The following is a 24,673-nucleotide window of genomic DNA, read 5'->3' as shown; positions in this document are numbered from 1 at the left end:
TATATTGTCATTAACATGGTTCCTCCAATGCAATTCAAAACATCAGTATTCACTGCGCCCTCCAAGGAACACTATGACATTCAAGTGCTCCACACCTATGAAATTTAAGAACTGCTATTTGATTGTGAGGTGATTTTTGAAAGGCTTTTGCATATATTTTTCTTATCTAATTCCCAGGACAACCTTCAAAATGCATGTCTTATATGCTATTTCCCTTATTACGTTCTCCCTGTTGTGACTTTCAAGTTTTAAGCAGTGATATTTAAGGTAACTAAGATGCCTAAGGTTCTCAGAGATTCCTGTTACATGTTGCTATGAGTGCTATGGTTGCTAACCTGTGTTCACTTTTTTTTTTCCAGTTGCAGTCCACCATTATGGGTCTTTCTTTCAAAATAATATTAAATTCTTCAATAATTGCTGGGAGTGGGAAAAGCACAGCTTAATAAAAACTTTTATTTTCTTACCGTGTACTCAGCTGGGCCCTGGACTTTGGATCCTCTTCTCTTTCAATTTCATACACATTTATCCTGTAGTGATTGGATAAAAGGCATGGCTTAAGTAGTTATAGGAAATACAAAGATGAATAAACTAGTATCCTTGTTTCAAGATCTTGTAGTCAAGGAGTGGTGTCAGTGGTGTCAGCAGCAGCTAAAAACACTATTCTTGCAAAGTTCTTGTGCGTGTGTATAATTTTTGTCAACTTTTCATTTTAGGGTAGATTTGGATTTACAAAGTTGTGAAGATAGAATAAAGACTTAAATATAGCCCACACCTAGTTTTCCCTATTGTTAATATCTTGCTTTATTATGGTACATATTTTACATAATGAACCAATATTGATACATTAATTACATTATTAACTAAAATCCATACTATATTCAAATTCCATTTTTTTTAAGGGCCACACCTTCAGCATATGGAATTTCCTAGGCTAAGGGCTAAATTAGAGCTGCAGCTGCCCATCACAGCCATAGCAATGTGGGATCCAACCACAGCTCACAGCAACACTGGATCCTGAACCCAGTAAGCGAGGCCAGGGATCAAACCTGCATCCTTATGGATACTAGTTGGGTTTGTTACTGCTGAGCCACAATGGGGACTTCCCAAATTCCCTTTCTTTTAAAAAACTTAATGTACTTTCTCTGTGCTCAGACCCCATCCAGGATATCACATTGCATTTAGCCATCATTTCGCTTTAGGCTGCTCTTGATTATGATAGTTTCTTAGACTTTACTTGTTGTCAATGACTTTAACAGTTTTGAAGTGTACTTGTCAGGTATTTTGAAAAAAAAATGTCTTTCAATTGGGATTTGTATGATGTTTTCTTCATGATTGGACTGAAGAAAACATTTTAGGTTTGGGGAGGAAAAGTCCAAGGAGGTAAACTACCACTTTCAGCACGTTATATAAAGAGGACATGCTATCAACATGACTTATCCCTGTTGATGTTTATCTTGATCACCTGACTGAGGCAGTGCTTTTCAGGTTTCTTCACTGTAATCCCCATGATTTTCATGTACCTTTACTTTAAACAAATCAGGATTGTGAAGAAGTTTCCTTGGACTTCCTGTTTTAGGTCCAGCCTCTTCAAACTCTAAACCAGCTCACTTTCCTCTCATTTCCAAGATTTCCCAAGTACCTTTTTGTCTTTTTTTTTTTGTGGGAAAGGCATTTATTTGATGTCATCCATGAAGAAATATCAATTTTGTGTGTGGAGGATGCTTTTTATTGCTTTTAACTAGTGACTCAGATTAGCTATGAAATTAAATACCTTAGTTTAAGAGCAGTCAGGCTAAGGAATTAAAAAAAAAAGACTAATAATTTCATGGATTCACAAAATTCTAAAATTAAAGTAGCTTAATTTCAAATGAGAGACATAATGCACATAAATTGTTTTAAAAGTTGGAAAACAGAATTTTAGACAAAAACCCCAAACCATCTGTGGCTATCAAGAGATACTTACTGCTATAATTACCTTCAGTCATTTTTCTATATGTGTATGTATTTACCCATGTATCTACATATCTTTATTTTCTTTTGACTGGGGGGGTGATCTTATCAGTATATTTCTGCATTTTTTTTGTTTCCCCAATTAAACCTCATTTTGAAGGATCTCAAAATTCTGTGACAGACTTCTGGTCAAACTGTTTCTATTAAAAATACTTATTTTTAAAAATCCCCTTTTCTCTGAAGGTTTTACATTGGGTTATCATTAAGCAGAATTTTACTATTAAGCTTAAATGGCCAGTTGAGAGAAACAGGATAGCCAGGGAGCTCTCAACACATAGGCTTTCTAAACACCATAGAAATCACGGCAACAACCAAATTTCAAGAATTTTAGGCCATTTTTTCAGCTCCTTACCAGAATGGTGGTCAACCTTCTTCCTCAGCTCAGCAAACTTGCAAACAATGTGAGTTGCATGACAATCCAGCACAGGTTTATATCCAGCGCTGATTTGGCCTGGGTGGTTCAGGGTAATCACCTGATCAGTGAAGCCAGCTGCTTCCCTTGGTGGGTCATTTTCACTATCACCAGCCTCGATGCCATGATGGACATCCTTGACAGACACATTCTTGACACTGAAATCCACATTTTCCCCAAGAAGAGCCTCATTCAAAACTTCACAGTGTATTTGAACAGGATTTACTCCAGTTGTAGTGTTGACTGGAGCAAAGGCAACCACCAGGCATGTTTGACAGCACCAGTCTCCACTCAACCCCCAGGAACAGTACCAATAATCACCAATTTTGCAGACATCCTAGAAGAACAAACCCAAAGACCTGTCAGTGAGAATTGGTGGCAGGATGTAATCCAAAGATTTGAGCAGCTTGGTTTCCTTGTCATTACCATCTTAACCGGTGATTTTCGATACTGTGAACCAAGGCATATTTGCACTTGGTTCCAGCATATTTCTTTCATTCCAATGAGAAATTTGCACAAATTCTACCCATTTGGGTTGTAGCCCATTTTTTTAAAGTAGGTACTGACTTCATTATTATCTCTATGGTTGAGGAGTATCTCAGTGGAATCTATTTTGTTAATACCAACAATTAGTTGTTTCACAACCAGAAAGTAAGCCAGAAGGGTATGTTCATGAGTCTGTCCATTATTGGAGATACCTGCTTCAAATTCACCAACACTACCATCAGTACAGGAGAGTCAGTATGAGATGTACCTATAATCATGTTTTTTGCTCAAGTCTCTGTATCCTATAGCATCATTATAGTCATATAATACTTACTGGTCTCATATTTTCACATGGAATTGTCAATGGTGATACCAAGCTCACATTCAACTTTCAGTTTTTCCAAGACCCATACATATTTGAAAGAGGCCTTTTCCATCTCAGCAACCTCTTTCTCAAATTTTTCAATGTTTTTTTTTGGTCAATCCCACACTCGTAGATCACATAGCCAGTAGTGGTAGACTTGCCTGAATCTATGTGTCCAACAATGTGGATGTTAATATAAGTCTTTTCTTTTTGGCTAAGATTTAGTGATGGTTTACATGGCACACATGTTTGGAGAGCAAATGTTACAAAAAAAAAAAAAAACTACACTAAGATTAAATATGGAGAATTTACCCCAATTAATTAAGTTTTAAAAATGGCCAACTCCAGTATAAGCATTTAATCATACTCTTAGAGTTGGAAATTTTAGCTGGGGAATTTATAATTATTTCCTCTGTCATAAGTTCTGTGATGACTATATTGATGCATCTTTTGACTAATCTTTACATTTTTAATTATTTCCTTATTATAGTTAAGCTCACTAGAATTCACATTCTTGGAGGTGGGCTTGATGGAAAATTCAAAGATTCAAGGATTACCATCTTCCTTTTGTTGACCAAGAAATAAGATGGTGCCATAAGGCAAAAAAGAAAACAAAACTCCATTTATTTGGGTTTTTAGGAATTGCAATTCAGGAGACACAGATTTGAGTAGCAACCCAAATGTACTTCTAGATGAGCTGAAAACTAAAGAGTTTTATAAGGAAAAAGGAGGAACCTCATATAAGTTATTTTGAAAGAATTATGATTGATGTTGGTAGATTGGAACCATTCTAGTCTATATGTGATTGGTTGCTAAGGCCATTACTATGAGAGAGTCTGGTGTGTAAGCATTCTTCAAAGATATTGTGACCCTGTTCGAAGTTCATGTTCCATCTTGTGGAGACATGCACAATCCTCTCTTCCCCTCATGGCCTCTGTGAGCATTACAGATTTCATTCTACTTATTCTTTCACACTTTTTGAAAACCAAGGTAACTAGCCTGGTGCCTCTGAAGGAACAGAATCTGACAAAATGCTCTTCTACCTCTAAGATTCCATGATCCTATGATCATTGGCTATTTTTAGAAGTTTTTTATGGATTATAATATTTTACACATATATGCATACATATAAAAATAAGGAATACATGTTATATATATAAACACTTTAATGTGGATAATAAAACTTAGACTGCAATCCTACAGAAATTAAAATATATATTTCCTTGGAAATTTAATAAATTATTGATATTTCAATTTACATGTTCAGTATAACTCACTCAAGAAGAAAAAAAAAACAGAACACTATTTTGGAGAAAGGTAGTAGAACTGGAATATTAGTTGGTGTGATTCCTTCAGTCAGATTCTATAAACATAGTTGAAGAAAGCCTAGATTACAAGGTAATAAGTCAATAACACATGCTCACCAGTTCAAATCAAGCTCTCAAAGCCAGGTATTGGAAATATGAAGTGATTTTCCCAATATAGTTCACTTAGTTTTACTCTTAATTGCTATTGTGTTTGAGATTCATTTTAATCCTATTATTGATTTAAGAAATAAAGAGTTTGAATAGGGTCCAGAGGAAGTGAGAGTTAAAAAAATGATTAGTGGATTGACTATGAAACATTGAGTTCATTGGGGTTATTGAGTTTGGAGCAGGCTAAGGACAGGCTTAATATCAGTTTCAGGCTGTATAGGCAAGACTATGGTATGATTAACTGTGTGTAACTAATTTCAGCTTCCACCAAGGAAAATGCACATTTACATGAGTATGGATTTGCTTTGGTCATTGAGACGATACAATAGCCTAGGAGACAGCTACAATTTATCATCAACCCTAGGACTCATTGTAGCCAGGAGAAAGAAAGTTCATAGTTTACCATGAGAGGCCCCATGAAATGAACAGAATTGTATTGCATATAGACAAGAAGTGATATCTGCCTCCTAGTCACAAACGTTTTAGCTGCTACCACAAATAATGATAAGGAAACCATCTGTCCATGAAAAGCAAGCCTCCCAATGCTGAGCCCCACTCTGTCCTGTTCAGTCTTTTATAATTGGTTTGGAGGCTATCGAACATAGGCCATTGCCTTCTATGTTATTCTGTGCTTCTCTGTTATTCTGTGTTGTGCATTAGTGGGGACTGACTAGCATTAAGTAGACAGCATCTGTGACTGCAGCATTACACTTTGAGCTCACATAATATACACACAAGATATGTATGTCGTGAGTTACACTGATTTAGAAAAAAAATTATTCTGCTTTACTCCAGTATAACAATTTACACTTTTGGGAACTTCTTTTGGTCACCGAATCAATAATTCACTATTTGGAAAGTTGATGCCTTAAATTACATTCTGTAATAAGTTCAAGCCGGTAGGTTACACAGATCTGAAACAAGGTAGTGGTATTATACATTCTTCCTGAAGAATCTAGAATAGAGTGCTATATGGATAGAAGTATGGTGAGGAAAATGCTGATTTTGTTAATTGTCAGGGGACCACTCTGTCTGGAATTTAACCCAAGGTAGTTGCAGTCTGTTGCATAATCTATATCTTTTCTCTTTGCTCTGTGGCTCAGCCATAACCTCTCCGCTCAGACCCTGTTCTTGGACTCTGCTTCCTTTTCTTTCCTCCATCAACTTTTCACTGTCTACTAAATTCTTCTTTTCAGACAGCATAGCATAGTGCTAAGATCTGGTGCTTAGGTCTTGTGCTTTTGAGTCACCTAGGTACAGGTTTGAAAGCCGCTCTCTTTCCTAGTTCAGAATTTTTCCCAAATTTCTCAGAAAGTCAGTTTCCTCATCTGTAAAACTAACATAAGACTATCTCTAATGTAGGGATATTGGGTGGATTAAATGCAGGAGTATTTGTAACAGATCAACCTCTATTGCATATACTAAAACTAACAACTTCTAGGAAAAAGTAGGTATTTTTTATATGATCACTTACTTCACCTTTAAGATATTACTGATCATGCAATAATTGTGAATTGAGCACTTATCGTGTCACAGCTTTATGCATAGCAGTGTACAACAGATTGTGCTGGATGAATAGTTACTAAAAATCAAAATAATGGTAAAATATAGATATGTTTCTCTTACATTCATGGAGCTTAGAGTAGATTATGATTCTCTTTTGGTTTAATAACAGATTTTCATGGAAAATAAGAAATGATACACATTAAACTATGTATTATTTTAAGGTACATCATCATTACAGAAATATGCTAAGTATGAAAAATGCACACATTTTAGTAAAAATATTGTATAATTACTGTCCCATTGTGAATTTAAAACTGATTAATTTCTGAATACTAGCCATCATCTTGAATTTTTCTTGGTTATGTTTGTTCCATTCTTCAACCAATCTATTTCTTTTAGAGTCCTCATAGGCTCTATCCAATCCTGTGGTTGTTGCTCTGCTGTGTGTTCAGGCCTTTCTGCTACCTTTGTTAGCCCATTGTTCTGCTAATATTGTGGGTTATGCCTGAAAATTCCAGACCTGGTGAGGTGTCACATTCAACAGAAAGCACAGTCAAGAAACCTTAAGTAATTTAATACAGTTCCAGCAGTCATTTTCTGCTTCTTTTCTGGCAGAACATGAAAGAGACTTTCAATTCCAATGCAGCCCTTCTCCACACCCAGCTCCTCTCCATCTACATCTCTCAAAGTGCTCAGTCTTTCCAAAGCCTCTCCTATCTCTCCCATTCTTAATATGCTCTTTAATATTCTTTAACCTCTGTGATAAAAATCAGAAAAGAAGGAAATGTCAATTAGGCAATTCCAGGATCTTTCCCAATTGAAGGCAAGAAGGAAGCAGGGTTTATGAATATTTCTTCAAACATGAATCATTTTGTTTCTGTCATGCAGTTATAGCCTTTTGCTATTCTCACCTAAGGATGGGGCAATAAAGCAAATCAGGATAAGGAGTGAGGATGGGATCAGCTGAAACTGGGGGATAACTGACAGAGCTGGTCTTTTCAAATGCTGAACTCCTCTTGAGCACATCTCTGTACTCTTGACAAGTGCGTTTCCTCAACACTTCAATGCAGACTTTTGGGACAATCCTAGGCTTGGGCGGGAGCAACAAAACATTTGTAGAAGTTGCTCATTGATTCAATATGAACTTAGTTTTACTGTTGGCTCCCCTGGCATGTAAGCCCCATTTCTCTGGTAACACTGTGTTTGATACCCCAGTATCAACCCTGATTGAATTCCAAGTGCCAATTATTTAAGAATATTCAGGACATTTAGGGTTAACATAATTGCAATATAACAATCATTCAGTAATGTACAAGGCTAACAAAATAGAAGCATGAGTATCAATATAAGAAAGAATCATAATTTATTGTAATAATTTTCCCTTGGCATTAATACTTTGCTGTCTTGTAGTTTATCATATGTGCTTATCATTGATGTTTTATTATGAAATTTTTAAAATGGAAGATGTCAGTATATTGGATTCACCTTATTAAAATAAGTACTGAATTTGGGGGGAATTTGGCTTCCAGGTCTGGGACAATATGCTTGAAAGAAAACTGTCTTAAACATACCTTAGATCTTCCATGCAGGTAGGAAAATTGCACAATCTATAGTAAATTAGGACAGTGGCATTATTGGGTTAAATCATAGCTTAATTATTCAGTTACTTGAGGCTACATAATCATCCAGCCATATCTTTTGATAATGTTCCTTTAGACTCTCTGGGAGTAACCAAATTTAGAATGATGTGCTGTCATGCCACTTCTAAAAAGCATTTTGTGTGCTGTCATTGGTGGTTGGTTAGCAATGCCTCAGAGAATACTGTTTGTGTACATTTCATTAATTATTTTACTTCAGACTTGATGAAAGTGATTTTTAAAAATTCAGATGAGATCTAAAACAAAACCAGACATAATTTTGGATTCAGAGCCACAGAGGATTTGTTTCAGGAGCAAAACTGTTTCCATGGAGTTACAAAGTATATCTGAAGTTTATAATTTAGTTAAAATTATCAAGTATTTGTAAAGTTACTCTGTGTTTAAAATATGTTAAACATTTTCATAGATACTCTCAGACATTTAGGATCAGAAAAAGTTTGAGACAGCCAAGTTTTGAAAATGGAAGTGCTAGTTATTCCATAGCTGCCACTCCGAGTCTCACTGCATAATTAAGCTAGAGTTGTTGCATGTTCCCCAGAGGATCCAATTCAGCAACATATATCTCACCTCTTGATTTATCTCCCATAGTCCTATGAGCCCTGGGGGTATTGGGTAATCACCTATTGACTTATTGTGCTAGACATCCAGCCATATCATTTGTTGTTTTACTAAGGACAACTGATATTTCCTCAGAGTTTGGGGCTTTCCAAGTAAATAAATATAATTACTTTTCCCTCTTTCCATGAACTGTCTGCAGTATAGATAAATTATCACTAGGTATATAGAAATATATGTATAGTAACATCACAGGCCAAAGAATGGAAACAGTTATAGCCAAGGTTAATTGAGACTGGTGTTAGAACTCACACTTCCTCTCCTTTACACTTTTTATAAATACAACCAAAAGCTGCATGTTAGAACAACGAATTATAAGTGTGAACCAATCAATAATGAAGAGTGTTCTAAGTACAAGGCTAGAGAAAATACAGACATCTAAGCACCATTTTATACTTTCTTATTAATTGTCAACATTCAAAATCACTGCTTAAAATAATCCCATCATGGCTCAGCAGAAACGAATTTGACTAGCATCCATGAGGACACAGGTTCTATCCCTGGTCTTGCTCAGTGAGTTAGGGATCCAGTGTTGCCATGAGCTGTGGTGTAGGCTGCAGATGCAGCTTGGATCCTGCATTGCTGTGGCTGTGGTGTAGGCTGGCAACTGTAGCTCCAATTTGACTCCTAGCCTGAGAACTTCCATATGGTGCAGGTGAGGCCCTAAAAAGATAGCAATAATAATAGTAATTATTATTATTATTCTAGTTTTATCTCTGAAGTTGGATAATTAACCCTCAAAATTTTGAGGGTTTCCAAATACTGACACTTCAGGGCTTCTACATTTTTTTAATACTCTTTTAAACATTTAACTGTGCAATATGGTTTATTCAGAGAGCCTGGATATAGTTCCCTGTGCTATACAGTAGGAACTTGTTGCTTATCCATTCTAAATATAATAATTAGGACCTACTTTAGATTCCACCTATTTCTTAAAGATTTCTCTGATAATTCTAGCATAGCATATTCCCTTTTCTGAAGTTTCATAATTTTTATTATTTTCACCATGATTTGGGATCCTAACTACTAGCAGTACTCTGTTTTCTTTATGAATCCTTGAATATGCATATGGAAGTTGAGTATTTGAAAGATAATTTTTATGTTGAAAAGATGATATGTGGTCTTCTTCCCAGAGTACTAAATATATTATAAAAGATAATTTCCAATTATGTATACTGAAACTTTCTCATCTTTTAAAATTTTATTCTTTTTGGGTACAATTGAACATACAACTAATAAGCTGAGGCCCAATAAGTATCTCATTGGGCATTTATGCTTATTGCCATTCTTACTTGCTCAACTGTAATAAAATTAGGAAATGACTGGTAGCAGCATTTTCGCTTCTGTTGAAAAACTAAGTTTATATCATTTTAGCAGATATACAAGATGCCAAGATATAATAATTCATTCTAGACTTATTAAAGTCTAATGTAAACTATTACTTTTATCCCTTTAAGTTCCATTTATTCTTTTCTCTCTTGCCTTTTTGTTGTTGTTGTTGTTTTTTGTTTGTTTGTCTTTTTTAGGGCCACACTGTGGCATAAGGAAGTTCCCAGGCTAGGAGTCCAATTGGAGCTATGGCTGCTGGCCTACACCACAGCCACAGCAACGCAAGATCTGATCCTCTTCTGCCACCTACCCCACAGTTCATGGCAATGCAAGATCCCTAACCCACTGAGAGAGGCTGGGGATTGAACCCGTGTCCTCATAGACCTTTTTTTTTTGCTATTTCTTGGGCCACTCCCACGGCATATGGAGGTTCCCAGGCTAGGGGTCTAATCGGAGCTGTAGCCACTAGCCTACGCCAGAGCCACAGCAATGTGGGATCCGAGCCGTGTCTGCAACCTACACCACAGCTCACAGCAACGCCGGATCGTTAACCCACTGAGCAAGGGCAGGGACCGAACCCGCAACCTCATGGTTCCTAGTCGGATTCGTTAACCACTGCGCCACGATGGGAACTCCTGTCCTCATAGATCTTAATGGGGTTCCTTACTGCTGAGCCATGATGAGAACTCCTGTCTCTTGCCTTTTGAGTAATTTTTGTTTAGTATTTTAGTCAACATGTATTATAACTGCAAAAGACATTATAATTATGATTTTATATAGTCAATATTCCTTGAAAATGACCCAATAATATTTTTTTCTTTCTCTTTTCCTTGTCTAGGTTTTAACTAGAGTGAATTTCCATTTGTCTGAAGAACTCACTTTGGATTTTCTTTTAGTATAGATCTTCAAGCAAAAACAAAAACAAACCAAAAAACCAAAAAAAAAAAAAAAAAAAAAAAAAAACGAAAAACAAAAAAGCCACACTGACTTTCGTATGAAAATTACTTTATTTTAACTTCATTTTTTGAAAGACATTTTTATTGCATATAGAATTTTTAGGTTATCAGTCATTTTCTTTCAGTGATTAGAAGTGCTACTCTATTGTTTCTGGCTTGTTTCAGTTCTGTTGAGAATTCTCTTGCCAGTCTTATAATTACTATTTTAATGGTAATACATATTTTTTAATTCCTGTCACTTTTTAGCATTCCTTTTTGTCCTTGATATTCTGCAGTGTTACTATGATGTATCTAGATGTGTTTTTCTTTGTGTTTTTCCTCTTTTGAATTGAGTCTTACCTCATTGGAATTCTTTGGGTTGAGGTCTTCTACCAAATATTTTAGTTTTAGAAAGTATTTGGTCACTGTCTCTTCAAATATTGTTCTTGCTTCACTCCCTCACTTCTCTCCTTCTGGAATTCCAACTATAAGTGCCTTTGAGATGTTCCCATTTTCTCATGTGTTCCCATGTTTTTATTTTACTTGTCCAATATTTTCCATTATACTAATCCTGCTGTCTCCAACCTCTGATAAACCCATCTAATATGGTTCTTACTTTCTCTATATATTTTTTAATTTTTAATTTCTAAAATATCCATGTGATTATTTTATAGGTGCCAATTTTATGTTAAAACTCTCAAACTTTCCATTTATTTCATGTGATTTGTCTTTTTTTCTGAATATATGAATCAGAGCCATCTTAGAGTCCTTGTGTGTTAATACCAGTATCCAGATCATGTGTGAAACTGCTTATATTGTTGTTGATATTGTTTCCTCTATTTTTCTATGATATTTTCTTGTATCTTCTCATTTATAATTTTTAAAAATTATATGCTGGACATTATGTACTAGAGAGCTTTAGGGGATCCCCATGATGTTATATTATGCCAGTGAGAGCCTCCCCTTTCCTATGATCAACAGATAGGATAAGAAGCAGACAATTTGAATTAAACAAAAAAATCAGTTGGGTCAGTGCAAGTTTTCAGGTTTAAAAAGACAGTATAACTCTTGTTTACCCTCATCTCTAGGTAGACATATGGGATATGTATTAAGAGGCTTTCACTAATTTTTCTTCTGTCTTGAAGACTGTCAATAATGCAAGTCTGCTTTTCAGAGATCTCCAGCCAAGATTTTTAGCTTCCTGCTTAACAAACCTTCAAATACAGCAAATTTTTTTAAGATAGAGTTTAAAGTGGGTTTTTCAGAAAAGCAAAGCACAAAGGAACTGCAGCAGATTTCATTCTCCCTTTTAGAAAATTTGGCCCAGCCAACCAGACTCCCACTTAACACCGGAACTCAGCGAATATCCTTATGGGAAAACTAGATGCCTTTCAAGATTCCAGTTTGTTCTTCAGCTCCCAGAAACACTCAAAATAATGCTTGACCCAATATCTGGGTACCCTGTGGCCTAGTCAAGTTGACACATACAATTAAATATGACACTATTATTAAATTTATATATTATGATTATATGCTTTATAATATATACATGCATATGGGATATAATTTATTAAACATTGTGTCATAGAATATATTATTATGAGAACTACTTAAATTGGCATTCAAGGCCACTCAATATATTATATGTGTTCAATTCATATTTGTTAATTATTAAAAATGTTTCATTCAAATACCATTTTATGTAGAGATATAGTTAAGCACTCACATTTTGGAACTATTCTGCCTGTGTTAAAATCCTAGCCCTATCACTACTAGCTGTGTACGTTTGGGTATCTATTGTCTTATCTATGTAATGATGACAATAATAACTATGTCAGTGTGTTGCGGTGAAGGTTAAATACAAAAAAAACTAACTAGTGACTGGTACCTGATAGACACTCAACAGTATGTGTAACACTATCATCATCATCATCATCATCATTGTTGTTTTAATTGTTTTTTAGTTTTGAGCCCTATTTCCCATTCCAATTGATATGTTCTTCTACTTTCATATTTTCTTGACCCTATACATGCACTTCTCTAATGACTTTAACATAGCTGAAAATTGCAATTCTTTGGATATATTTATTGATGAATATTTAAGTTTTTTATTTTCCTTTTTTTTCATTTTTTTATTACTCAAATGAATTTATCACATCTGTAGTTGTATAATGATCATAACAATCTGATTTCACAGGATTTCCATCCCACAGCCCAAGCACATCCCCCCACCCCTCAAACTGTCTCCTCTGGAGACCATAAGTTTTTCATTGTCTGTGAGTCAGCATCTGTTTTGCAAAGAAGTTCCGTCTGTCCTTTTTTCAGATTCCACATGTCAGTGAAAGCATTTGATGTTGGTGTCTCATTGTATGGCTGACTTCACTTAGCATGATAGTTTCTAGGTCCATCCATGTTGCTAAAAATGCTGGTATTTCGTTCTTTTTGATGGCTGAGTAATATTCCATTGTGTATATGTACCACATCTTCTGGATCCACTCCTCTGTCGATGGACATTTAGCTTGTTTCCATGTTTTGGCTATTGTAAATAGTGCTGCAATGAACATTGGAGTACATGTGTCTTTGCGAGTTGAGGTTTTCTCTGGATAGATGCCCAGGAGTGGGATTGCTGGGTCAAATGGTAGTTCTATGTTTAGTTTTCTGAGGAATCTCCATACTGCTTTCCACAGTGGTTGCACCAATTTACAATCCCACCAACAGTGTAATAGGGTTCCTTTTTCTCCACACCCTCTCTAACACTTATTGTTTGTAGACTTTTTGATGATGGCCATTCTGGCTGGTGTGAGGTGAGTTTTTTATTTTCTTGTCTAGTAATTGTGGCAGTTTTAATCCTCCTCCTCCTCATTATCATCATCATTTTCATCATTCTCATCATTTATCATCATCATCATCTCTAGTCATTAAGACATAACAAACATTATCTGTTGAATGAATGAATGAATGTATAAAAGGATGAGGAGTGAGATAACATTTCCCATATTTGCTGAGAGAGTAAATAATAAAAAATACCACACAGTATATTCAGCATCTAAGTCTATGTTTGTTTGTTTTTTTATTCAGAATGATATTTCTACATAAATTACCCAGAACCAATAAGAAAGAGGAAAAAAAAGTTGACTTAATACTGAATTGATATAGTAATGCAAATGCAAATTGAATGACTTCATGGCATATAGTAGGAAGGTCAATGCTGCTTTAGTTCAAATAAAGAAGAATGATAGACAACTGAATCACCACAAGGCACACAGTAGTTTAGGAATGAAAAACAACATAATCAGAGTCTGGGTTTTGAGTGGAGATTCATTTTCAGCAAAAGAGTATCATCCATCATGTTAAATTTTGTTAATTTTAGTTTTTTCCATTTATTATTTGTATTTATTTTACAAATTATTTTGAATTTTAAATTACATAAGAATTAATAAACATAAGGGTATATATTTAAATTCATAGGTTTCAGATGCATTGATATTAAAGTAATATTATGATAAAATATAATTTCGGATTTGGAGTTCATGAGACATTTTACTTTAAAAGGAGACCATGCCTTACTCAGATATGTGTAAGCACCATATGACTCAAGTATTTTATTCAGTAGAATTCCATCTGAGCACAGCTTGTTAGCCTTTAGATTTGGATATATGTGCCCCCAGATACATCACAGAAATGTACCAAAGCTCAATATATCAGAGTTAATCTGTGATGCAGGCATCAGTCCAGCTGGTACATTCTACTGCTCTGAGTACTTCACTCTATTTTCGGCAGTAATTTATTTGGCATTCAGATGGAGATCTTGTGTGGGAGTAACAAAAAAGACTCAAGTCCTGAGCTGCCCAGTTCTCCTAAGAGCCACCATGTGAAGATGTACGGTCCTGCACCTGAGACAGCTGGTAGTCGCCTGTTCCTATCCCTTCTACATTTGTATGAACAGTCTTGAATAAGTGGTGAATAACTCATTTTTCCCCTACTCCAACAACTAAGTCTCATAATTGGAATTTGCTACTTCTCTTAATACATTCAATTATCTGCTGATTCAAGCATCTTCAGGTCAAATGCATTAGAAAACAGCTAATTATGCCCTTTCCCATGGGTAAGAAAATCTTTAAATTTAATTAAAAGACCTTAACTCAACTCCTTCACATTAGGGTCTACTTCCCAATGGATTTTCTACAGGGTGACTTAAAGAACCAAGCTCAATATTCAAATTAGCAGCAGCTATTACTTGTTATTTCTTTCTCTTTAAAACAAAATTATTTTTGGTTGAAGGATACTTTGATCATTAATCTCATTCTCTCAGTTATGCCTCTGCATTCACTCTCAAAAGCATAGATTAATTGAGAAAGTTTGCTCGCTGGTTTTAAAGTTGTTTACTTTCTACGTCTTGTGCCAATAAAGCACCTTAAACACAGACTTCCATTTCTCAATCTCAATATTCTCTTTGACATACTAATCAACACATAAGCAAAGGTGGTAGAAGAAATTCTTAAAAGAAGAGGGAAAAAAAATGTTAAGCACCACATCTGAGCCATGTGGGGTTCGAATATAACAGGGTGTTCTGACTTTTATGAGAGAAAGCCACAAAAATAGTTTTCTACTTCTCCTGTCTAAACTGGAAAATTGGAACACAGAGAGCTATCTTGGTTTAATATCTTCCAGAAAAGCATAAAAATCAAGGCAAATCATGTGTTTTTTCTTAAGTTTCATGAGCTTTTTTTTTTTTTTTTCTTGACTTAAAACAAACCTGTTTTTCATTAAAAGCTGGCCTTACACAGAAAGAGAAATCCAGATGTTGAAAGGAAGAAAGCAATCTGGAAAAAAGGCAATTATGTCTTATCCATAGATGAGTTTCCCCCTCTCATCCAATCTCTCTCTGTCACTCCTTTCTTCTTCCCATTCCCCTTCCTTTCCTTCCCTTCCCTACTCTTCTTCCTTCTCCCTTCCATTCTCTTTTCTTCTTGTTTGACCAATTACTTTTAGAAGACAGTTAATATGTGAGTGATGTAGTGATACCTCAAGGTGCCTGTGATGGACCAAACCCACTTCTATACCCCCCCGCCCCCGCTTCCTTGCTTGTTTGAATCAGAGTCACTGGAGAGTAATTAATGATAATAATTGTTCTTACTGATTCAACAAGCAGGCATTGGAGAGCAACTGGAGATTTTTAAAAGAGAGATGACATCAAGAAAGTGATTTTTGGGAGTTCTTGCTGTGTGGCAGTAGGTTAGGAATCCAACTGCAGCAGCTCAGGATGCTGTGGAAGGAAGTGCAAGTTCAATCCCTGGCCCAGTGCAGCAGGTTAAGGATTTGATGTTGCCACAGCTGTGACATAGGTCACAGCTGTGGCTCAGAAGTTCCTGGCCTAGGAATTTCCATATGCCACGGGTACAACCATTAAAAATAAAAGTGATCTTTTAGGAAAATTTATCTGTCAATGATGGGCAAGAAGAATTAGAACTGGAGGGTGGCAGATACGTTAGGGTTTATAACTCTCAGACAGAAGGTGTTGGGGTTTTAAACAGCCTAGCACCATGAAAATTAAAAGGACTTCATATTGAGAGGCATTTAGGAAGAATGAACCCATGTTAGATTAGGTATAGAAAATAAAAAATAGAGGTGAGCTAAAGATTATGTTCTGCTTTCAACCCTGAATGACTAAAGAAAATGGAAGTGTTATAAATGAGGGCTGATTAACAGAGCAGATTGGGTAAAGAGGATAAATTCAGTTTTAGGTAATTTGCCATTCAGTGTTATAAAGCTAATTCTAAATGGAAATGACCAAAACACTTGGGGGAAATTTGGAGAAATTGAGAAAAAAACCCATCTCAGTCATTTGTTGACATAACTCCCTGAACCTCTGGATACCTCCTTATTCATTATTTTATCTGCATGTGTACTAAAATCTCACTCATCTGCCTTGTGTGACCAGAAAACAATGTCAACACAGAAAATGGACCATATATAATTTCTTATCTGTTTTCTAAGGCAGGTGTATCCTAATAATGGGAAGATATTTTTCAAACTTAGGTATTTTATTAAAAGATGACCTGAGAATGCATGTTTGGAGGAGGGAAATACATGAGGAAGAAATGGTAAGTGCTATAATGAGGCCAGGAAGGAAGGCACAGAGGGCTGTGGTCAGGGGATCTTTGGAAGCTACCATAGGAGACAGAGGAAGTAGGGGTTGTGAGGGCCAGAGGAGGGAACTTGGAGGTAAACATATAAATACCTAATGATTAACTGGGGGGTGGAATGTTGCATATGTGCTACAATACAACCATTCCATGTATACCCCCTAACCCCTATGGATTTTAAATATGTATTTCTCATCATTCCATACAGTTTGCTTGTTTGTTTGTTTTGTATATGAATAAAAACAACTTTGTGAATCTTACTCTACAGTTATGATAGAATGAGAAAAATAAGGTCTCTGGGGGGATGATCATATGTGGTTGATATTCGTTTTTGTACAAATGTGTATATGTAAGTGTGTGTGTGAGAGAGAGTTAGGAAATGAGTATGCAGAGGGGTGATTTACTGAGGGTGGGTTGCTTGTCCAAGTTGCTCAAGAAGTTGGGGAGTTTGGGAGGTGAGTTGGCCTCTGGAGCAATGATGGGTGCAGGCCTCATGGTGCAGGATGGGCTTGTCAAAGAACAGAGGAGGCAGTTGAGGACATGGGTATCTGTGGTCACAAGTGAATTCTATGATCAGAAGTAGGTTAAATCACTCTACTGTGTGGCTGAGCCTTAAGAGAAAACAATTTTTTACATAAAATAAAGGATAGCTTTGGGAATAAGAAAAATGCTTTTGTTTTCAACATCTAAGAGACTTGGCCTTAAATTAATGGAAAGTGTATGAAAAGAAGAGGGGAATCTAATGGTTTAAGCTACGCTAGGGGTTCTTTCCTAACGTTAGAGAGACTGAGAAAGAGATATGCCTCCAGGGCAAAGCTTGGTCTCCTGTTACTCCCTTGATCAGAATATTTGAATTAAAAGATTTCCTCACATTTAAAAATTTCTGGCTAGGCTTTGTAATATTAGTCTCTGTAGATAATAAAAACTCAAAATAGAAGATATGGCACTCCATGTCCAAAGAGTACAGTCTTTTGAAGAGAAATACCAATGATCCCATGGTGGTTATGAATGCCTAGATGTTGCTTAGGTCAAGAAAGGACCCAGTAGGGATATGGCTGCCTAGAAAAATCAGAACCTATGACCAGGTCTGTGCAGCAGAGAGTAGAGGTGGAGTTAAAACTAATCAGTGAGATAAGGCTATTTGTACAGCTAGGCAAATCCCAGAAAGCCCATAATATTTCAAGGAGACACTGAGGTTCAAGGAGTCAGGGTTAGATTAGCCACTGCTTCAGTCTTTGAGAAGAGGTACAAGGGTGGGAGCAGATTGTGATATCCACTGTCTGAACACACCATGGGCTTTTATGCTTCCACATGACTAGTCCCTCAGTCTGGAATTCCCATCTCCTAGAAGAATTGCAATGCTAGTGTGATGTCAATGGGACATCCCAAGAAAACCTTTCCTGAAAAAAGGAGAAATAATTGTTGGAGAAAGCCTCAATAATGCTGATATTTAGAATACCTGATATTTGAGGCAGAGTGCTATTCTTCCCAATTTTAAGAGATTAACGCCTTATCCTTATTTCACTAATGAAAAAGAACTGGTCAAAAGTTATCCAGTTATAACTGTCAATGTCAGTATTTCGATCTAAATAAAATTCACAGATTTAAACTCCCTGTTCTTAACCACTATGCTTGTAGGAAAACGTTTGAATTCTCAAATCTGTTGGTGAATATATGAAATAAGAAATGCTTAAACAAGTCACAACTGTGTTGACCACTTTAGGTATCCTCTCTCCCCGCCCACCAGAAACATGCTGCATGACCTAGAGGCTAGAGGTGGGGAGCAAAGAGCAAGGGTTTTATTATCTCATCAAACATTTAACTTATTTCTTTCATTTTCATAAAAATTGCAATAAAATAATTTCCTAGTCAAAGGATTCTAAATATCCCACCCTATATGTAGGCTTCAATGCAAGTTAGTTTACCATCCAAGAGTTTTCATACTTTGGTTCCACCTTATTAATCCAAACCTACTCAATTCATTTCAAAGTCCACAGACATTGATGGAGGGCTAGGAGTGTGCCGGTCACTTCCATGGAGGAGAAACAAAGATGGATCCCACAGACTTATCTGCATTTCAAGGTAATCTTCTAAGTGCTGTATCAAAGATGTATTCTAAGTATGATCAACACAGACACAAAAATGATAGTCTGAGTAACAGAGAATGCAAACTTTGAGCTGGGTTTTGCAGTACGAACAGAAGTTTTTCCTGCAGAGAAGAGGTAGAAAGCATATCTCAAGGAGCAGCAGAGCAGAGCAGGAGAATATGGGACAGTATATTGTGTTCAAATAATGGCAAGAGGCTCAGTTAAGGACCAAACAATTATATGCATGAAGCAAATAGCAGAAGAGAAAATTTGAAATGCAGCACAGGGTCAGATTATGGAAACCCTTGTATCTTGTGCTAAGGATTAAACAATACTTGTATGTTTTAATTTTTTTAATTAAGATTGATTTTCTTGGGAGTTCCTGTTGTGGCTCAGTGGAAATGAATCTGACTGGTAACTATGAGGATGCAGGTTCAATCCCTGGTCTCACTCAGTGGGTTAAGGATCCAGCTTGCCATTAGCTGTTGTGTACTTCACAGACATGACTCGGATCCCACATTGCTGTGGCTGTGGCACAGTCCTTTAGCTACAGCTCCGATTCAAACCCTAGCCTGGGAATTTCCATATGCCATGGGTGGGGCCCTAAAAAAGACCAAAAAAAAAAAAAAAAGATAAAACAGATTGATTTTCTTCTTAGCATTCTATCTCAGGTATGTGAATTACAGAAATCTAGAGAATTTTAATTTGTTTACATCCCTTGGCAATCTTACATCCCTTACATCTCTTGTCCACACTACAGGAAGGGCAAGGGAGAAATTCCTCCCTCTTGGTCTCCTAATATAATTAATTTTGCACATATTGAAGCCTGAGATGACTACTTACAATTTTATCTCCCAGGTTATATGGGGAGAAAAAAAATTAAACCATGAATATTAGGAAGGGAAATTTTGTTTTTAAAAAGTTTACTCTTGTAGGAAGTGAAAGATGAATTGAAGAGAAGGAACATGTCTCCTTTTCCCTTATATATCTTTTGAATCTGGCCATAATATTTTCCCCATTGCACTCCAACCCACTCTGCCAATTGCCAACTCCAGCTTGGTCCTCTTCTCACATTGTTCTTCCTGCCTTCTTAAGGATAGAGTGCTTCTCCCTCTTCATTCCAAACAATCTCTCCCCTTCAGGCAGAAGCAAGTCCTGATTCCTCTGTACAGTGTACTAGGTCAGATTTTTCAGATGTAATCCATGTGACAAGGATTCCTAAACAAGTGATAATGGTATTTTCAGCAGTATGGATGCAGCTAGAGATTCTCATATTAAGTGAAGTAAGTCAGAATGAGAAAGATAAATACCATTATGCTATCACTTATATGTGGAATCTAAAATATGGTACAAATGAACTTATCTACAGAACAGAAGCAGATTCATGGACATAGAGAATAGACTTGAGGTTGCCAAGGGGGAAGGGGGAGGGAGAGGGATGAATGGGTAGCTTGGGTTTGTAGATACAAACTATTACATTTGGAATGGATAGGCAATGAAGTCATACTGTGTAGCACAGGGATTTTCTGATTTTCTGCACCAGCTGCTCCAGTGGTCCAAGGCCAAACTTTTGCAGACAGTTGCAAAAGCAAAGCACATAGAAGCTGGGGTTTGGATGCACAGAATGATGGGTAAAAGGGATTCTAGGGGATTTGGATGGAACAATGGCAGGTTCTAGTAGAATAGGGCAGTCCTTTCCTGCTCCAACCAGACTAGTTTGTTCTCTAAAATTCTCTGTGTGTTATTTTGTCTGCCACTCAGAGAGTGAAGCTGAGCTTCTTTTAACTGTTCCTTGGTGTTTAGCCTACTACTTGGCACACAGGATGAAAACATTTTCCTCAAGTAATCTTGGATCTCTCAGAAGACTTTCAAAGCAATTTACCTCCTCGAGATTCCTTTACATCTGAGGAATCTCCCAAAGTCCAGGGAAGACCCTCACAGTATAATATCTGCTTAGGTACACCCTGAGGCCCTCTTTACTCTTAATGTGAACCCTAGGCTATTTCTCAGAGTCTGTGACAACTCCTGGAGGTCAAGAGGATGAGGTGATGCATTTGTCATTCCAAGTGTAAAACCACAGAAATAGAGACTAATTTAGTCAGCTGATGGTAAAGCATCAAGGGATCCTCGGTGACTCCAAAATGCCATTTGCCAGCATGGAACCTGTTCAAATGTAATAGGTCTTCCAAGTTAATGCATTGAAAACTGGCTCAATAAGACCATTTTAAAATGAAAAGTACAATAGAAAATTGACTGTCAGCCATGTGAGGAGACAGTAGGCCTTTTCCTTCTTTCATTTCTCTATTCTTCATAGATGGATAGCAATCTAAGGCATTTACATGTAGAACAAGCCCTGGGAAATTGCTTAACTAAAGCACCTTTCAGCCAAGGCTGGTAGGAACAAAGTGATGCCTATTGATTTTTTAAATCCAAATTCAAGACGAGTACATTGTATTTATACATGTATCTCCTCCCTTACATCACTTTGCCAGTTTTGAGGGAAAATGTTAAAGCTTGGAGAAAAGTGTGTTGCTAATATATATGATTCTCTCTTTTGTCTGTTGTCAAGATTAAAATAGTAACCACTACAACAACTTCCTTTTTGTGAAACAAAGAGCTAATCAAGGGACATTGGGCACTTGCTATTGGCTAGCACAAAAGAGCAGGTCAGCATATATCCTTGTAGCCTGACTCCATTCATAGTCTTTTCTAACTTTGTCTTCTTACCTTGACATTTTCTGGTCTAGAGACTGGAAAAGCTGGCTTTTTAAAGCTTGCCCAAACTCTTCTGGTTAGAATACTGAGGAAGGGTTACTAGAGCTGTCGGTCAGTCATTAAACTTAAAAGACAAGTCAATCTTGCATGTAAATATCAAGTCTCAACCTATAAATAATTTCTTTACTTCATTCTTCTTCTGTTGTGATCATGAATTCCTTTTTTTAAAGTTGTTTTACTTTTCTGAAAATATCAGAATTAAGTATTAAGGATTTTAGATTCTAGCTAAATTTGCAAAGAACACTATATAATTCAGAGTGAGTCACTGTTCTTTAGTTGATGGGGGTTACAGTTGAATACTTAGTAAAAGTTGCCAAGGTTGGTATCAGGGAATGCTGCGGAGCTGAGAGCAGAGAGAAGGTAACTATGACAAACATATTAGCACCAGGCAGGACAAACAGAGCAAAACAAAACAACAAACCAAACAGATACCAAGTTTTCTTTTCTTAATACAAATCTAACATGAAATTGTTAAGCAAGATAAAATGGCAATAATCCCTGTATACTGTAGCAAGGAATTATGTAGAAATATTATAAACAGTGTTCACTTATAATTAAGATCATATTAGTGTCTTAATGCTATTCTAGTTTTAACATATTGGTTATTTTAATTACTTGGATGTCATTGCTTTCAGGACAAATCTGTTTCTCACGATCACACTCTCTCTCTCCACTTATTCACATAAGAAGCACTTATTGAGCACTTTCTGCCTTCTAGGGCCAAGATTATGCACTTTGGATTCAGTGATAAGAGCAGTTCTTCCTCTCAAATTGTTCACAGTCTAGTTGCCTGTGATAGTCAGGGCTCTCAGCTGCAAGCTACAGAATCTATGCTGAGTTAAGCAGGGAAAGAATTTCATTAAAGGACATGAAGTAACTCAAAGAATCACCCAGAAAGAAAGAGAGTCAAATTCAAGTCAACACAAGCCAGCAACAACATCCAGAATGATACCACTATAGGAGCAGCAAGGGCATCTGTGCTGCAGGCACAAGCACCAGACTCTGAAGTTTGCCCCAGAAACACATTTGGGACCAGGCCCTAGAGGCTGTCACTTTTAACCCACCCCTGTGTTTGCCCTAGGTGACCTGATAGTGCTACCATTGCTGTCATCCTCTCCTGAAAGAGGTCCTCCCAGTCTCTGCATTTTTGTTTGCATCATTAGTCTTAGTTTTAAAGGTCCTGTGGGACCTAAAGTTCTGTTAACCAGTAAGCCTAGGTTATGTGCCAGGGCCTAGATAGAAGAGAAGCCAGCAAACTGAATATCAGACATGTTCAGCTTCTCTAGTGGAATTCTCCATTTAAGAATGGTACTGGCATACAGAACAACCACAGTGACAGATACTCACTAGAGTGCCTGATTTTGGTTACCCTAAAATCAACATGTGCTCTGTGTGTGTGTGTGTGTGTGTGTGTGTGTATTTTTAGGGCCATGTTCATGGTATATGGAGGTTTCTAGGCTAGGGGTCAAATAAGGGCTGCAGCTGCTGGTCTGCACAACAGCCACAGCAACACAGGATCCAAGACACATCTGCAACCTACACCACAACTCATGGCAACACAAGATCCTTAACCCACTGAGCAAGGCCAGGGATTGAACCCACATCCTCATGGATACTAGTCAGGTTCATTACCACTGAGCCGCAACGGGAATTCCCAATATGTGTTCTTTCCTTACTTACACAGACGGATCTGGGGTATCTAGAAAGAAATGAGCTTATAGGATTTTTGATAAGAGAATGATGTCAACATAACACAGAAGTTGCATTGGTCCATTTATGATTTTTCTCAGAGTACAAACGTTTTGTGTCATCAGCTGACAACTAGTGACTGCTTACACAGCTTAACACAGCAAGCTGTGGAGTAGCACAGGACTATTCATGGTGCCCATTCAAACTCTCTCTCCTATTTATTTGGGCATGTGGTCTGTTCAGCAAGAACTCATTGTGTGATTCCACCCAGTCTTTGTGCATTTGTCCTTGTCTCCATAGATCAGCAGCCTCAATGCTTTTTTATAAACAACCCACTTAAAAATAGCCTAAGATATTCTGTAGTATTTATTAGGAATTATAACATCTCAAAAAAAAAAAAAAAACTGGCCTAGAATAGTTGTTTTCCTTGCTATTGTTCTGGTTACAAAATTGCATAGGTTTTGAGCATTTGCCCCAATCTATTTTTTTTTCTGATAAGTCCTGCAATTATTTGTTAAAAAAAAATTAGGACATGAGATTTCTAGAACATGTAGATCTGTTACAGTAGAAACACTTAAACTTTAAAAAGTGCTTTAATTAACATGATGCAAAAATCTTAGACAGCCATTCACACTCTTCCCCTATTCCCAAGAGGGGTAAAATTCACAATTTTTGGTGCCAGCAACAAACCAAGATCTCTGGGTGATGTTCATTCTCCCCTAGTTCTGTCACAAGTGTAGCTATAACGTATGGAATAGACTGAAAGGTTCACCACTAACCAATATATCTATACAAGAGAGTGAGGAGAGGGATAGGAAAGAAGAAAATAAGTTCAAATTTATAATTATATGGAACATGGAACAAAAAACAAAGTAATATTAGTGAAAGCCATAGTTGTCATCTCTGAAGGTGATGTAGAGGCAATAATGCATTGTGATTTCCTCCTTTTATTAATAATTCTGTGTGGCATTTGCCATCAGCAAGTCACTCTCAGTTAGGGTTCACTGAAAGATCTGAGCACTTTGTGGTAATCCTAAAGAGATTTGCATTAAATTTTACCACTGGGAAAAGAATTACACATAATTCTATAGGTCCTGTCCATTCTCCCCGCTTTCCCATTTTTGCAGCAGCACACCTATACATCTTGGCCATGTACACATAGCAAACCTATGCATACATAGCCAAG

The 24,673-nt window shown here is 36.7% G+C and overlaps 1 pseudogene; it reads right to left on the bottom strand.

Moving 5' to 3' along the window:
* Positions 1 to 462: 462 nt before the first annotated feature.
* The window catches only part of LOC100157010 (elongation factor 1-alpha 1-like), a 37,757-nt pseudogene continuing 13,546 nt past the window's right edge, over positions 463 to 24,673 (bottom strand).

The sequence above is a fragment of the Sus scrofa genome, chromosome 1 (genome assembly GCF_054392235.1).
Source record: "Sus scrofa isolate SSC_HxYL_T2T_F1_AM1 chromosome 1, Sscrofa_HxYL_maternal_Yorkshire_Landrace_v2.0, whole genome shotgun sequence".
Lineage (NCBI taxonomy): Eukaryota > Metazoa > Chordata > Mammalia > Artiodactyla > Suidae > Sus > Sus scrofa.
This window is presented reverse-complemented; position numbering and strand designations above follow the sequence as displayed.